This window comes from Fundulus heteroclitus, chromosome 17 (assembly GCF_011125445.2).
Source record: "Fundulus heteroclitus isolate FHET01 chromosome 17, MU-UCD_Fhet_4.1, whole genome shotgun sequence".
NCBI classification, from domain to species: domain Eukaryota; kingdom Metazoa; phylum Chordata; class Actinopteri; order Cyprinodontiformes; family Fundulidae; genus Fundulus; species Fundulus heteroclitus.
In genome coordinates this window covers 23,014,069-23,027,966 of record NC_046377.1, presented here as the reverse complement: position 1 = coordinate 23,027,966, position 13,898 = coordinate 23,014,069, and the positions used below count along the sequence as shown (strand labels likewise).

At 40.7% G+C, this 13,898-nt stretch overlaps 1 protein-coding gene across 8 annotated transcripts in view; it reads left to right on the top strand.

The window, feature by feature from the left end:
* The first annotated feature begins 13,771 nt into the window (after positions 1-13,771).
* shank3b (SH3 and multiple ankyrin repeat domains 3b) overlaps positions 13,772-13,898 on the top strand; it is a 74,985-nt gene continuing 74,858 nt past the window's right edge. For all 8 annotated transcript variants that reach the window (XM_036148800.1, XM_036148796.1, XM_036148798.1 and 5 more), the window contains exon 1: positions 13,772-13,850. The gene's annotated coding sequence lies outside the window, so the exon portion shown is untranslated. The remainder of the gene's footprint in view (positions 13,851-13,898) is intronic.

Genomic DNA, 13,898 nt, shown 5'->3' with positions numbered 1-13,898 from the left:
GAATCGTTGTTTATGAAACCGCTTGTGCTGCCCGTCGCTCCGTTAACTCAACCGTTAGGTCGCCATCTTTGTTTTAAATCCGATGTTTCTCTGCGGTTTTGAAATCAAATTAAAGATAGATTTTTCTCGTTAATTTGCTACCTGGTGAAAACAGCTATCAAAAATAATGTTCGGTGTAGTTACTTATCAATGATATAAATGTATAATTAATGCAGTGACTTTTTAAGTAGTTTTAAGGTTCCTCCTGGTGTAAACTAGGAACAAATGAGATGTGAAGCGATTTAAAGGAGCAATGAAGTTGAGAATGACCAATTAAATATGCAGATAATGTGGAAACTTACAGTTATTATGCATTAAAACTGCACAGAATTAAATAAATATGACACAAACAGAATGTGCTGGTAATTATAAGATTTACAGTCGCTTGTGTGACGTCACAACTGGCTAAATCATTTATATCACATCTCTTTATATAGCGCTTAAAAAAATGCATGGTTGACCAAAGTGCAGCACAGCAAGTAAAATACGAGAAAGACAATTAAAAAAAGCAAAATAAATATGAGGTAATCTATGGAAAGCAAAAGTGCTCAAAATTAGAAAACTTTATGAAATAAATATTTACTTGAATAAATAAGAGACAAATATACAAAGTGATAGTGAAATATACGAATATTAATAAGTCGATTATTTGTTTACATTTCTACTCAATAATTTCTATTATTGTGAAAAAAAGTATGTGAAATACATTTTTCTATTATCATACACGTTTTTAAAGAATTAAAAATATTTCATAATGAGGTGCTGATTTTATATGCATTCAGTTATTTCATAATTTCATTGTCACTTTGTATATTTAACTTTTATTTATTCAAGTAAATCATTCTTTCATAAGGCTTTATGTATATATATAATTTTGAGCGCCTTGGCATTCCATAATGATCATTGTCAGATTAACAATGTATTAAAAGCCAGAGTAAAATTGTGTTTTCAATTGAGATATAAAAAACATTACCTATGGGAGGTTGTCTAAGGCAGAATAATGGTATTTCCATGGCAAATCCATAAAGGAATGGCTTGTATTGTTATTATAGCTAATTATATTGTTTTTGCTTATTTAATCTATTCAGAGCAAACACACTATAGTGTACAGTAATCCAGACTCAAATATTAGTAGTTCTCAGTTCTTCTGTTGCATATTTTGATTATGTTTAGCTTTTTGAAATCCCAACAAAGCTGCTAAATTATTTATTGTTTTCTGCACTGAAACCTCATGAAACCATGAATTACAGCATCAGTAATTGCACCTGAGAAGCTGTCTGATCGTCCAGATAGTTCAGTTGTTAAGTTTTAAACTCCTGGGGTCCGTTCTTCGCACGTCACTAACTCAGTTAGCTGGATTTGATTGTTGACGATTTGGCATGATCTTGGATCGTTTGGTTCTTCAAAACTCATCCTGGACTTGCTGTCATAGCAACATGTGCGCAAACTTAAAGGTATATTATGCAACCGGGGTTGATTTTCCAGCGACAGCTGGTATTATAACAATATTATTATTGTTATAATAATAACAATAATAATAAAACTCGATATGCTTGCATGTTTACTTGACGTTAACACGCGGTTCTTTGTTGTTGCTTTCGCGCGTACATATAGTGAATGGCAGGCAAAACCACATGGAGTTCTCGCCGTAAAGCAAGACTTCTGTGGGTGCAGGCCGTGAGCTCTTGCAATTGCAAGTGCGGTATTTCCCCTACAGACCCCCAGGGCGGCAGAGAAAACCTTTGTTCGACCTGAAATGACCCAAAACGGTATGGAACACATTAATTAACTGAAAAATGTTGCATAGTATGCCTTTAAGCCTGCTCGCGAGCAGGTTTATTTCATGTAAACAGGATTAGATCTTAGCTTTATAAACGGAGGAGATAGGGAAGTCTGTCCAGCCAGCGCATTTGGACCACCTAGTGGCAGAGGACGGGACAGAATTGTGAAACAACATTTTTTAATATTTAATAAAAGAAAAAACAAATAATGCTTAATTCCTGTCGTTTTATTTTAACAATTATTTATAAAGAAAAGCCAGCAAGTCATCTTTTGCCTGCAATAAGAGATAGTTATGTAAAGTCAGCAATACTACTGTCAAATGGTGTATTAGAACTTACTCTGAACGTTCTTCTGAAGCAACTCGATCTCTAGTGCAGTTTTTCTCTTTTTCAAGTTGTGGAGTTCAATTTATCAGTTTTTTTCAGGTCAAAATACTAATTTTTTGTTGAAGAAGCCGTTTATATAGGGAAGGGATGGGACCCTGTGTCATTTTGTGAAAGAAAAAGAAAGGGTGAAATATGCCTCATGCAACAAGAGTAAAAATAACCAGTTGTTTTTTTCAGCCTTCTTATTGGTGGCTGTTATGAACAAACACATCATTTAACAGTGGCTTTTAAAAAAGAGGAAGAAGTTGCTTTTTAAAATAAAAAGTGTTGTGCTTGGGAGAAAAACTGTGGGCGTTCTTTGTTCATGCTGAACAGCCAATAGCAGCGCTGCTGATCATTGTTTCTACTATCGATACATTTCCCCTTTTAACAAACGCATGAACGCGCAGTTGTCTCAGATAACTCAATCCAGTGATACTAATCATAAACAACAGATGTGTTGGAAGAACCCAATTAGCCGGATCATGATTAGCCGGATGAAATCATCTTGGATGTCTCATTTGATCTCGGATGGTTTAAGCAACGTACGAAGAACGGACCCCTGGACTTTAACGTTAACCGCTGTCTGAGCTTTGATTTTCTCTCTGTTCTGCACATGCTCAGTAGCGCCATGCCGTCGAACGTGGAGATCAAGGCCAAAGTGAGCGACCCGGAGGAGTTAGCCAAGAAGGCCGCCCAGCTCAGCCAATCAGAGGGAACGATAATCAGGCAGCACGACACTTTCTTCAACTGCAGCGGAGGACGACTGAAGCTGCGGGACTTCATGGTACCAACAGAACCTCTGTAGCTCAGTACTGACCCGGTCTGTGCATATTTGGATGTAAAATGAATGCATTTTACTTTTTTGTTGTGAAAAGCAGCTTTACATGAATAAAGATTTAGGTTGCATTTTTTTCTGCGGCACATTTGATGTTTGAACCGGTCTTAGACCAGATTTCTCATAGGTTCTGATCCATCCATCCGCCAACTGGGTAAACTTTTCTTATCAGAACCCAACATTAATATTATTAATATTAACATTAATAATATGACGGCTAGGCCTGGGCAGTATAGAAAAACAAGCATATCGACAAAATATAAATCATATTGATCGATATTGTTAATTATCAACAAATTCAAAACATATTTTTAGTGCAGCCCTGACCATTTTATGCTGTTGCTTAGCGACTCATTTTTAGATACAGACACACAAGCACTGAATTCAAACTCAATCCGTTATAAAAAAATAATTTTGACCAAAGCTGGAAGCTTTTTTTTTAAAAGAAAAAGAACACGTGCTCTTTGAACTCTTTGAAGGGGGCGGAGCTTGATGACAGAGCATTCCTGGGTCTGCGTTGTGATTGGCTGGGAGGATGTAATCACTGTAATATTAACCTACATGGTAGAATACAAAAGGAAGGAAAATTGTTGTTCTATTGAACTTCTTATTGACCCTTTTTTTTTTTTCTATTATCGATATACGTCTATGGATCGATATATATTTATTGAATTATCGTCCAGCCCTAATTACGGCCCATTTTTGTATTGTTGCATCCCTACTGTGTACTGTCAAATATTGCTGCTAAGCAGGCCATTGCCTTAGTAATATTGCTGTGATATTCCCAGTTTGACATGTTGTCCTCTTAAAAAGTTAGATTCTATTATTTATTGTAAATATTTCCCTGATAGAGTGGGAGCTCCATCGTGTTTGTGTTTCTGTTCAGTGTTGTTTTGGTTTACACAGTTAATCTGCATGTTTAGAGTGTGTAATTATTCTTCTGAAACGGTGGAAAATCAGATAAAGCTCAAGGAAAAACTCTTAAAACCTTCAGAAAGCTGCTTCCCTAATAGATTCATACCACTTGTAAAGATTACAGGAAAAATTACTGAAAATTTTAACAATAGTTTCTGAGCAGAGAAAGGAAAAAAACACGGAGTTGCTGTTTGTTTCAGAACGGATCGGGTCAGCTGATCTTCTATGAGCGTCCAGACACTGATGGACCCAAACTGTCTCGCTACTCCATCAGTCCGACCAGCGACCCTCCGAGCCTGAAGGTGAAGCTCCGCCTCCTAGAAAGTAGAGATGATGATAATGATGATAATGGCGGTAATAATGAGGTGTGCGCAGGCCGTGCTGTCAGACGCTCTCGGGGTTAAAGGCGAGGTGCGGAAGGAGCGGCGGCTGTTCCTCATTGGTCAGACCAGAGTCCACCTGGACAGGGTGGAGGGACTGGGACACTTCATGGAGCTGGAGGTCAGTGCACACAGAATCCCCGCTGTCCTACGGCCATGATAAGTCATTTCCTCTCAGGGTCCTAACCGTTGTGCCGTCATAAAACATGGAAAGCACAGAAATGACGAAGGATTTAATCGAGCAGCGCATCTTAAATCCAGAGTCATTGTGAAACACGACGACTCGGTTTAACCGTCCAATCAGCAGGAAGCTGCAGCAGAGACAAACTGAGCAGAAACTTTTAGCCCCAGTAAGAAAAAGCGTTTCGCCATCAAAAGCATTGTGAGCGTCGCCACGGTAACTAGCTGTAGAGGCTGAAGCGTGACTCCCGGCCCGCGGGCCGACAGCGTCAGGTTTCAGAGCCGGAGATCAGACCAACAGGTGCGGATCAGACAGGTGTGCAGATCGACCCGGAGCTCGGTGAGCGTAAACCTGCTGATGGAAGAATTTGTCTGTTTGATCAGGTGGTGATGCGTCCGGAGCAGAGCGTCGAGGAAGGACAGCAGGTAAACGCTCTTTAACCCAGACTCTTTTCTGTCAGATATAAGGAAAGCTGCAGGGTTTGGGCTCTATATGTGGATTATTTCTGAGTTTAAGATAAAAACACAGGAGAGATGACATGCAACGTTGCTGTGGGGCTCTTTAGGTTTGAAATTACTTCACACTGGAAGGTTTTTAGATTTGCAGCAATGGTTTAAGTCCTTAGATTTGTCTTTTTGATGCAGTAAAAATATTTTTATTCAAGCAGACAGTTTAGAAACAACAATTAGTCAGAAATCCAGTTAGAAACTCAAATCTATTACAGAATTTCATGTTTGTTTTCCTAGTCCAGGTTTAACCTTTATTGAAGCTGCTTTAGCCCTAACCAATGGCCCATCAGATGATTTCTCTTTACCAGGGGATATGTGCTGGTCATATAATTAGAATATCATGAAAAAGTTGACTTTTTTTTTTCAGTAATTCCATTCAAAAAGTGAAGCATGTATATTATATTCATTCATTACACACAGCCTGATATATTTCAAGTGCTGCAGTGATCCAGGGTAAAGGAGCCCCAGTGCTGTACATGCTCAGACGTTGGCCTTCATTTCTGAAAAACCTTTAGTAATATCCTAATTTTCTGATATACTGAATTTGGGGTTTTCATTAGTTGTCAGTTATCATCAAAATAGAAGTAAACACTTATAATATATCGCTCTGTGTGTAATAAAACAATATAATACACAAGTTTCACTTTTTTGAATGGAATTACTGAAAAAAATCTACTTTTTCATGATATTTTAGTTATATGACCTACAGCTGTTTCTCACAACAAGCATCTCAGGATTTGTAAAAGCACAGAGTTGTAGCTAAACATGATGATATAGATTACTGCCGAGTTTTTAAATTCAGGTTGTTCCAGTAATCTCTGTCAGCGGCAGAATCCTGTTAAAAACGTCACTTTAAGACAGGCGTGAACAAGGAACTCCTCACAAGATCTTTGAGAATCAGAAGCATAATAACAAGATTTATCAAGCAGCCAAAGGCACTCAGTGGAATCAGCTGAATGCAGGAAAACAATGAGCAACACACTTAACCCCATACTCACTGCACCAGACTCCACTGCTGAAGGAAAAAAGCCATTAAAGCTCGTTTAACAGACGGCCGAGCCAATCAAGTCAGTCAATCAAGTTTATTTGTATATCCCTTTACAATAGCCGAACGGTACCCAAAGTGCTTTACAATAGAGCCATAAAACAATACGTAAGACGTACAGATACAATAAAAAGGTGCTGTACTGGTGCAGTGCTGCTGGACGTTAAAAGCCATTTAAAAAAAATACATAGAAAGGAGCAGACAAAAGGAGGAACACCTAAGAGACCGTATTACCCAGGTCAGAATTAAATGCTAATTTAAAAAAGTGGGTCTTAAGCTTCGTTTTAAAAAGGCTGAGCCAGTGTAACAATAAATCTGCGCTATATTGTGTTGTCCTAACATGGGCCTGTTTTCCTGCATCTGGCAGACTTTGTATCATTCCAGTAGGAATGAAAGTAGAAATGTTCCTGGATGTTCTTGATAAGGATCAGAAGATGAACCAAAGGGGGGAGTTTTCAGAAAGACAATCTTAAATCAGGGTTCCCACGGGTCCTTGAAATCCTTGAAAGTTTGTGAATCTGAAAAATAAATTCAAGGCCCTTGAAAGTTCTTGAAAACAGCCAAAAAAACACCTTGTCCTTGAAAATCCTTGAATTTTTTTGTGGGATTGAAAGTTCACACGGATGACAACTCATGTGTCATTATTTTACTTCCACACGATCTTTTAAAATGATGTTGATTCCGCAGACTTTTAATTTGCAAAAGTACGTTTGCTCTTCTTCGTTAGTTGGTAGGCTACGGTTTAGGCCTACGTTGCATCCAATAGGTTACATTCACGCAGTGTTGCCAACTCAGCGACTTTGTCGCTAATGTACATCTTATATGTAATGTAGTATGGCATAGCCATGTACTGTGGATATAAATGTAGGCTATGAATATGATCAATATCAATGTAGGCTATAAATTAAGTCCACTTTCTTGCATTCCTTCTGACCCAACAACTCCTATGCCGTTTAGTCTTTTATTGAATTTGCATTGTATTAAAATATGATAACCTATTCAGCGGTCACAGTAGGTAAATGCCGCCACGTGTGGTCCTTGAATTTGAGGAAATTGGTCCTGGAAAGTCCTTGAAAGGTCCTTGAATTTGATGTTCACCAAGGTGTGGGAACCCTGTTTAATGCAGCACCAAGAAAACTGCTTGTATCAGAGATATGAGATCAGGGCCTTTTATTTCCATGTACGTGTTTATTAATGGGGTTCTTACTGACATTGGTCTGACCCCTGTTTCATTCTCCCTATTAGGAATATGTTCCCAGACGTTTATCTAGCCTGTATTTCACTTTCCTGCTGTTAAAGCAGAAACAGTTTGAGTAAAAGTCTGGCTAAAAATGTCATTAATAAAAGGATAAACAGCTGAAGTTTGCAGGGAATTGAGCTGAACCAGCGGGTTTCCCTCGTCTTAAAACCTGCTGAAGCTCAGCACATTTGCTCCTCCACACTTCCTGTTTGCATGGGACCAACACCTGGCTCTGCTTCCTGTTCCTCAGGTGGCCGTGGGCCTGATGGAGCAGCTGGGAGTCTCCGAGGAGAGTCTGGTGACCGGAGCCTACATGGACCTCATACTGAAGGGACACAAGGACGCATGAAGCATTACAGTTACATTGTAATCTGATTACAGTAAACGGGGCAGCCGAGAGTTTCTGTGAAATGTTAGTTTTGTGCTGTACAAACTAGGAGGACCCATTCAGACAAAATTCTGATTTCTGTTTCTAAATAAATGCACTAAAATGTTTTCCTTCCTGTGGTTAAAACGAATCAGCAGAGAGTTTTAATCTTAGTCTTTAAATCCTGGATGCTGTGGAGTAATTCATGCTCCAGTTTCTCATGTTCAGATTCCAGTCTGATTTCCTCTAAATAATCTGAGATTAGATCCTTTGTGACAGGGAAACATTATTGATGTTGCTTCATGCCATAACATTATGACCAGCTGGCGCAGAGTTGAATAATGAATAAATTGGATTTAAATTTTCCTTAAGTTCATTTCGTCTTTTATACACGGACAAACTGATATCTGGATCCGCCTCTTCAGCAAAGACTCAAAGTTATTTTCAGACAAATATTTGTCTAAAAAAATAACTAAAATTAAAAAGAAAGTAAAGAAAATAGTTTAAGTTTTGGGATTTCTTTAGATATTCTGTTAATCTCATGCTGGATAGTTTTGAAATGGTTAAATGTTACTTTCTGAAACCTTTTAAACCAGCAGAGGGCGCTTTACATCCACCATATTCAAAGCTTATCATCCAGAATAAAAGAAAATACAGCAGTTTGGAGAGGAACTAACTGGAAGTGAAAAATGGAAATGCTGCATTTCATACAGTTTTATCTTTTATGGGTAACTTTGCACCTCCTTACGTCAACTAAATGTCGCCTAAAAATGCTCCAACATGGCAGCATTTTATGTACACATCCCCATCCGGTTTGACTGAAATAAACGCTCATTGGAGGAGGAGGCTGGCATTTGTGGGGTTTTACTTTCAGGTTTTTCATGGTTTCTTCTGAGTTATGTGGCTGCAAGTCTGAAAGGGAAGATTTAGGAGACGATGAAGAAAGCTGGGAGGATGTATCGTTTGGAAACAACCCAGACAGGTGTGACAGAGCGGGAAGCTGGCGACGGGGAGAGACGTGCAGTAAAACCCAGAAGCAAACAAGGAAAATGATGCTCTGCTTTTTAGCCTGCATGCAAACCTGGACACACAAATCCAGACTTGATGCATCCTGCAGGGTTTCCTTAGAGAGGAAACTTTCTGACCAACCTGGAGGATCTGATTGAAGTAGAGTTTATAAAGAGCCTTGAGACGACGTGTTGGGAATTGGCGCTATATGAATAATATTTAATCGAATTGAATCCCATGGTTAAAAATGGTGGTGGCAGTATTATGCTGCTTTTTTTCAAGAACAGTGAAACAGATCAGAGATGATGGGAAGATGGATGCAGCTAAATCCATGATAATCCTGGTAAGAAAGGAGCTGCTAGAGGCTCCAGAAGGTCCTGCTGTTCACCTTCCTGCTGGACAGCCTCCCTGAACATTTGGCCAGATATTATGGGATGGTTCAGATCAAACTCAAGACCTGCATTCAACCAGACTTTGTGCTAGTTTATCACATAAAATCCCAATAATTTTTTTTTTTTTTGCTGTGAGGCAGAAATACGTGGAAAAGATGTGAATGCTCTGATCAGCAGAAACGCCTCTGGCTGCACGGTCCTCCTCCTCGCTGACACCCGCAGGTTGTGATGCCCTCTGAACAGCGACTGGACCAACGTGGTTCAGGTCGCTGGCTTTTTGGCCAGCTCCCTGCAGAATTACAGTCTTTAATCTGACACACTGGAAATGTGATCCCACAGAAATATGCTGCTGTCTGAGGCAGCAGAAGCTGCGGAGCGTCCTCAGCCTCCTTATGTAACCGAGTGACGAACCCCGTTGCCTCATTCAGAACATTCAGGCTCCATCTGCTCTCGCTGCTTATTCAGGAAGAAGCAGATTTTAAGTCGCTTGTTTGCCTTTCATCAACAAACGATCGCCGCTGCAGAGGAGGGAAGCTGAAGATTACAGGTTTACCCGCCGCCGATGAATCATCGCTTATGTCTGATCCCTCAGCACAAGTGGGATTGTCTGAGTGGCTGTTTGTTTCCCATACGTTATATTAGAACTGTCACTTCAGACCGACAACACTGATCAAAACAGCCGGCAAAGAAAACGCATGAAACTGAAGAATCAGTTGAAATTAAATGTTGATCAAGGAAAAGTTATTTCAGATCCCGTTTCTATCTGAACCCCTGCATCCGTTTCCAGTCTCTGCATTATTTACTGATAATGAAGATGACGTGGCCTCATCTCAGTGTCATCTCTCACTTCTTTCTGAGATAAACTCTGGATCTCCCCCTTTTCTCCTTTTCTCCCTCCATTAAGCTTCGACGGACAGAAACACGAAGCCTCTAAAGCTTGTTAACTCACACGGGTTACGTTCTGTGCTCACCAGCTCCAGCACCAGAACATTTTAAATTTTTAATTATCAGCAAGTTCACTGAGCTTTAAAAGCCCAAATACATGCTGTGATTAATTGTCCCTATAGAGGTTGCTTTGATTTTTGTCACTAATCTTAAGAAGTCAAAGATACTTTTTCTGCTATTAGGCACATTTCTTGGAAAGCTGAGCTCAGCTTAACTATTATTACTGCCAGACTTTACAGGACTGTCTCAGAAAATTAGAATATTGTGATAAAGTTCTTTATTTTCTGTAATGCAATTAAAAAACATGAAATGTCGTACATTCTGGATTCATTACAAATCAACTGAAATATTGCAAGCCTTTTATTGTTTTAATATCGCTGATTATGGCTTACAGCTTAAGAAACCCAAAAATCCTATCTCAAAATATTAGAATATTTCCTTAGACCAAGTTAAAAAAAAAAAAAATTATAACAGCAAAACAAAATCAAACATTTGAAAATGTCCATTAATGCACTCAGTGCTTGGTTGGGAATCCTTTTGCACAGATTAGTGCATGAATGCGGCGTGGCATGGAGGCAATCAGCCTGTGGCATTGCTGAGGTGTTATGGATGCCCAGGATGCTTCAATAGCGGCCTTTAGCTCATTTGCATTGTTGGCTCTGGTGTCTTTCAGCTTCTTCTTCACAATAGCCCACAAATTCTCTATGGGGTTCAGGTCAGGGGAATTGGCAGGCCAATCAAGGACAGTAATGCCATGGTCAGTACACCAGTTACTGTGAGAATCTGATGTCGTCTCTTAACCACTACCATACTTGTGATTTAGTTTACTGAACCAAGCTGAGTGTTTTTCAAGGCTCAGGAAACCCTGCAGTGTTTCCAGTTAATTAGACGATTCAAGTGATTAGTTCAATAGCCTACTAGTATACTTTTTCACCATATTCTAATATTTTGAGATAGGATTTTTGAGTTTTCTTCAGCTGTACGCCACAATCAGCGATATTAAAACAATAAAAGGCTTGCGATATTTCAGTTGATTTGTAATGAATCCAGAATGTATGACATTTCATGTTTTTTAATTGCATTACAGAAAATTAAGAACTTTATCACAATATTCTAATTTTCTGAGACAGTCCTGTACTTTGAAGAAGTCTCTAAAATAGAACCGGACAGCTGATATCTAGAGCAGCAATACATCATTCGCAGAAGTAAAGAAATTCAAGAACTGATGTGAAACAAAGAGTGAGAACATTATCCACTAATAGAGAAAACACAGAACAGTGGAGAACTTTTGCAGGAGTGGCCGGGTGATTAAAAAATGCTCCAGGAGCCGATCAGTGACCCGGCAGAGACGTCGCTAAAGAGCAGAAGAGATCCTACAGGAAAACCATAAAACATCTTGATGGTTCCCAACTCTGAATCTTATGTGAGGCGTGAGTTGATGTAAAACTAGGAGCATTTCAGAAAAAGATGACAGCAACAGTCGAGCTTGGTGGTTGTTATTGTGACGGTCTGAGCGGCTCCGCTGCTTCAGGACCCGATAGAACCGTCAGTTCTGCTCTGGACCAGAAAATCCTGGAGGAGAATCTGCAGCCGTCGGCTCGTGGACAACGATCCAAAGCACATCAGCAGGTCCGCTTCAGCACGACAAGGGTGGCCTAGTCAAAGTCCAGACCTAATGCCAATAGAGATGCTGCGCCATGACCTTAAAAAGAGGCATTCATGCCGTAAAAACTTAAAATGTGTGCTGAAATAAAACAATTCTGTAGAGCAGAGCGGACCAGAACCCATCCGCAGTAAAATGCTCAGGGCTAGTTAGCATAGCTCAGGTCAGCTGCTATTGTTAGGGGCGATTACTTTTTCTCCTGAGGCGCGTTAGGTTTGGAAATCCACATTTAAAAGCAACTTTTTCTGGTTATTCAGGTTATCCTCAGCTGGACTGCGCTGCTACTACTTTGTGCTAAAGTTTTATCTTTGCAAAGCGGGGAAAAAAGGAAAACCGAGGAACGACTTATGCTGAGTAATTTGTTTGATTTAAGGGACATTTTCCACTTTTCCAAAGATTTTACTGACCGCTAATTATCTTTAAGTAGAAAAATATCAAAACAGACTTTTTCACCTTTAATGATCTCTGCAGCCGAGATTTATGCCGTTCTTTTCTCTTCCTCTAGAACTAATTACTAAATGAATCACTAATTGATTGTTTTATTGTTTCCTGTTCTATAAAACCCAACATTCTTTTTCTCAGAACCTTAGAACGTTCCATCAGAACAATTATGTTTTTTACACAGAAATCTGTTCCTGATGAACATTGTGTCCAGCTGCTGTACAGTACCTGGACACAATGTTCCCTCAGTACCGGGTCTGGGCTCCTTTTGCTTTAATTCCTCTATCAATGCGGTGTGGAACGGAGCAGATCAGCCTGTGGTTCTGCTGAGATGTTCTGGAAGCCTGGGTTGCTTTACTAGCTGCCTTCAGGTCTCTCCTCTTCCTCTGGACAGTACTCCGTAGATTCTCTACAGGGTTCTGGTCAGGAAGAGCTCAAAAATGTCCTGGTAGACGACTGCGTTGACTCTGGACTTCAGGAAACCCAGTGGACCAGAACCAGCAGATGACACCGCCGACTGTGGAGAATTCACACCGGCACTCCAGCTGGGGCTTGATTTGCAAATTAATTGTTTACTTTAATCTGAAAACTGGAATTTGTAGCACGGAGCAATGGTCCAGTCCATTTTCTCCTTCAGCCTTTAAGAAGGTTCTGAGGTTTCTGTTATCTTAGCATGCACACCTTTTTCAACCATAGTTTTTCCTTCCACTAAACTTTTTGCTAAGACTCTTGATCCAGAGCTCTAAATAATTTCTTTAGTGAATTTCTTGGTGACATCTGTCCCCTCATGAGTATCTAGGCCAGTATTTGGGTTTTTTATTAAGTGCAAGTCATAATCATAAAAGGTATAAACCAGATGATAAAATCCACTGCAAAGAATTTATATATAAAAGTCTGACTTTTGTAGCTGAATTAAATAAATGAAGGTTTGGCTGTGTGTTGCTCAGAGATGAGCATCCTTCAGTCTGAACACTAACTGGTGCAGGCAGCGACATGAATGGAGGCGTTGTACAGTACGCCGTCTCATCACTGCAGCGGGAAGGGGGGGGGGGGGGAGTTCACATGTGGAAAACACCCCAGAGTCACGTGACCCGGGCCACGTGCGCTCCGATTGGCGGAAGAAAGTCTTTGAATCCGAAGCGATTCGCTTTGGGTTTCGGGTAAATAAACCCGAACGGCTCTTTGAGTCGGGCTCGCCGGGGGCAGCAGCAGCCGCCGCCGCCGCCGCCGGTGGTGCTGATGCTGATGGTGCTGATGCTGAAGCCTGAATCCCGGTGGCACCGTTGCCATGGCGACGGGGCCGCTCCTCCACTCCCACGCCGCTTACCCCTCAGCTCACAGCGGCAAAAAACGAGCGAGGAAGGGAGGAGAGAGAGAGAGAGAGAGAGAGAGAAAAAAAAGGGAGCGAAAGAGAGAGGTGTGTTTTCTAACCCACGCATTGGAGTGGGAGACGGCGTGCACGCGCGCACCGAGCCGTACAGCGAGTGTGTCATGCTGGCAGTGTGTGGGCTGAACCTAGCAGCCCTCCACTCGTCCTGCCTCTCCCACTTCTTCTCCTCTCTCCCTCTACGTCTCCAGATACTCCTCCTCTTCCTCTTCTTTTCTCCATCCTCTCCTCCTCCTCGGCTCTTCTGTTCATCTCTCGTTTTAATTTTTTTATTTTAATTTTTTTTTTTTACCCCCCTCACCACCACCACCCCACAGTTTGTCATCATGGAGAGCTGGTCGCTGATCTTCTGGGTGAGTCTCTGCAGCTTTCTGTGCTCCTGCGTTCCCCGGCTGCATGTT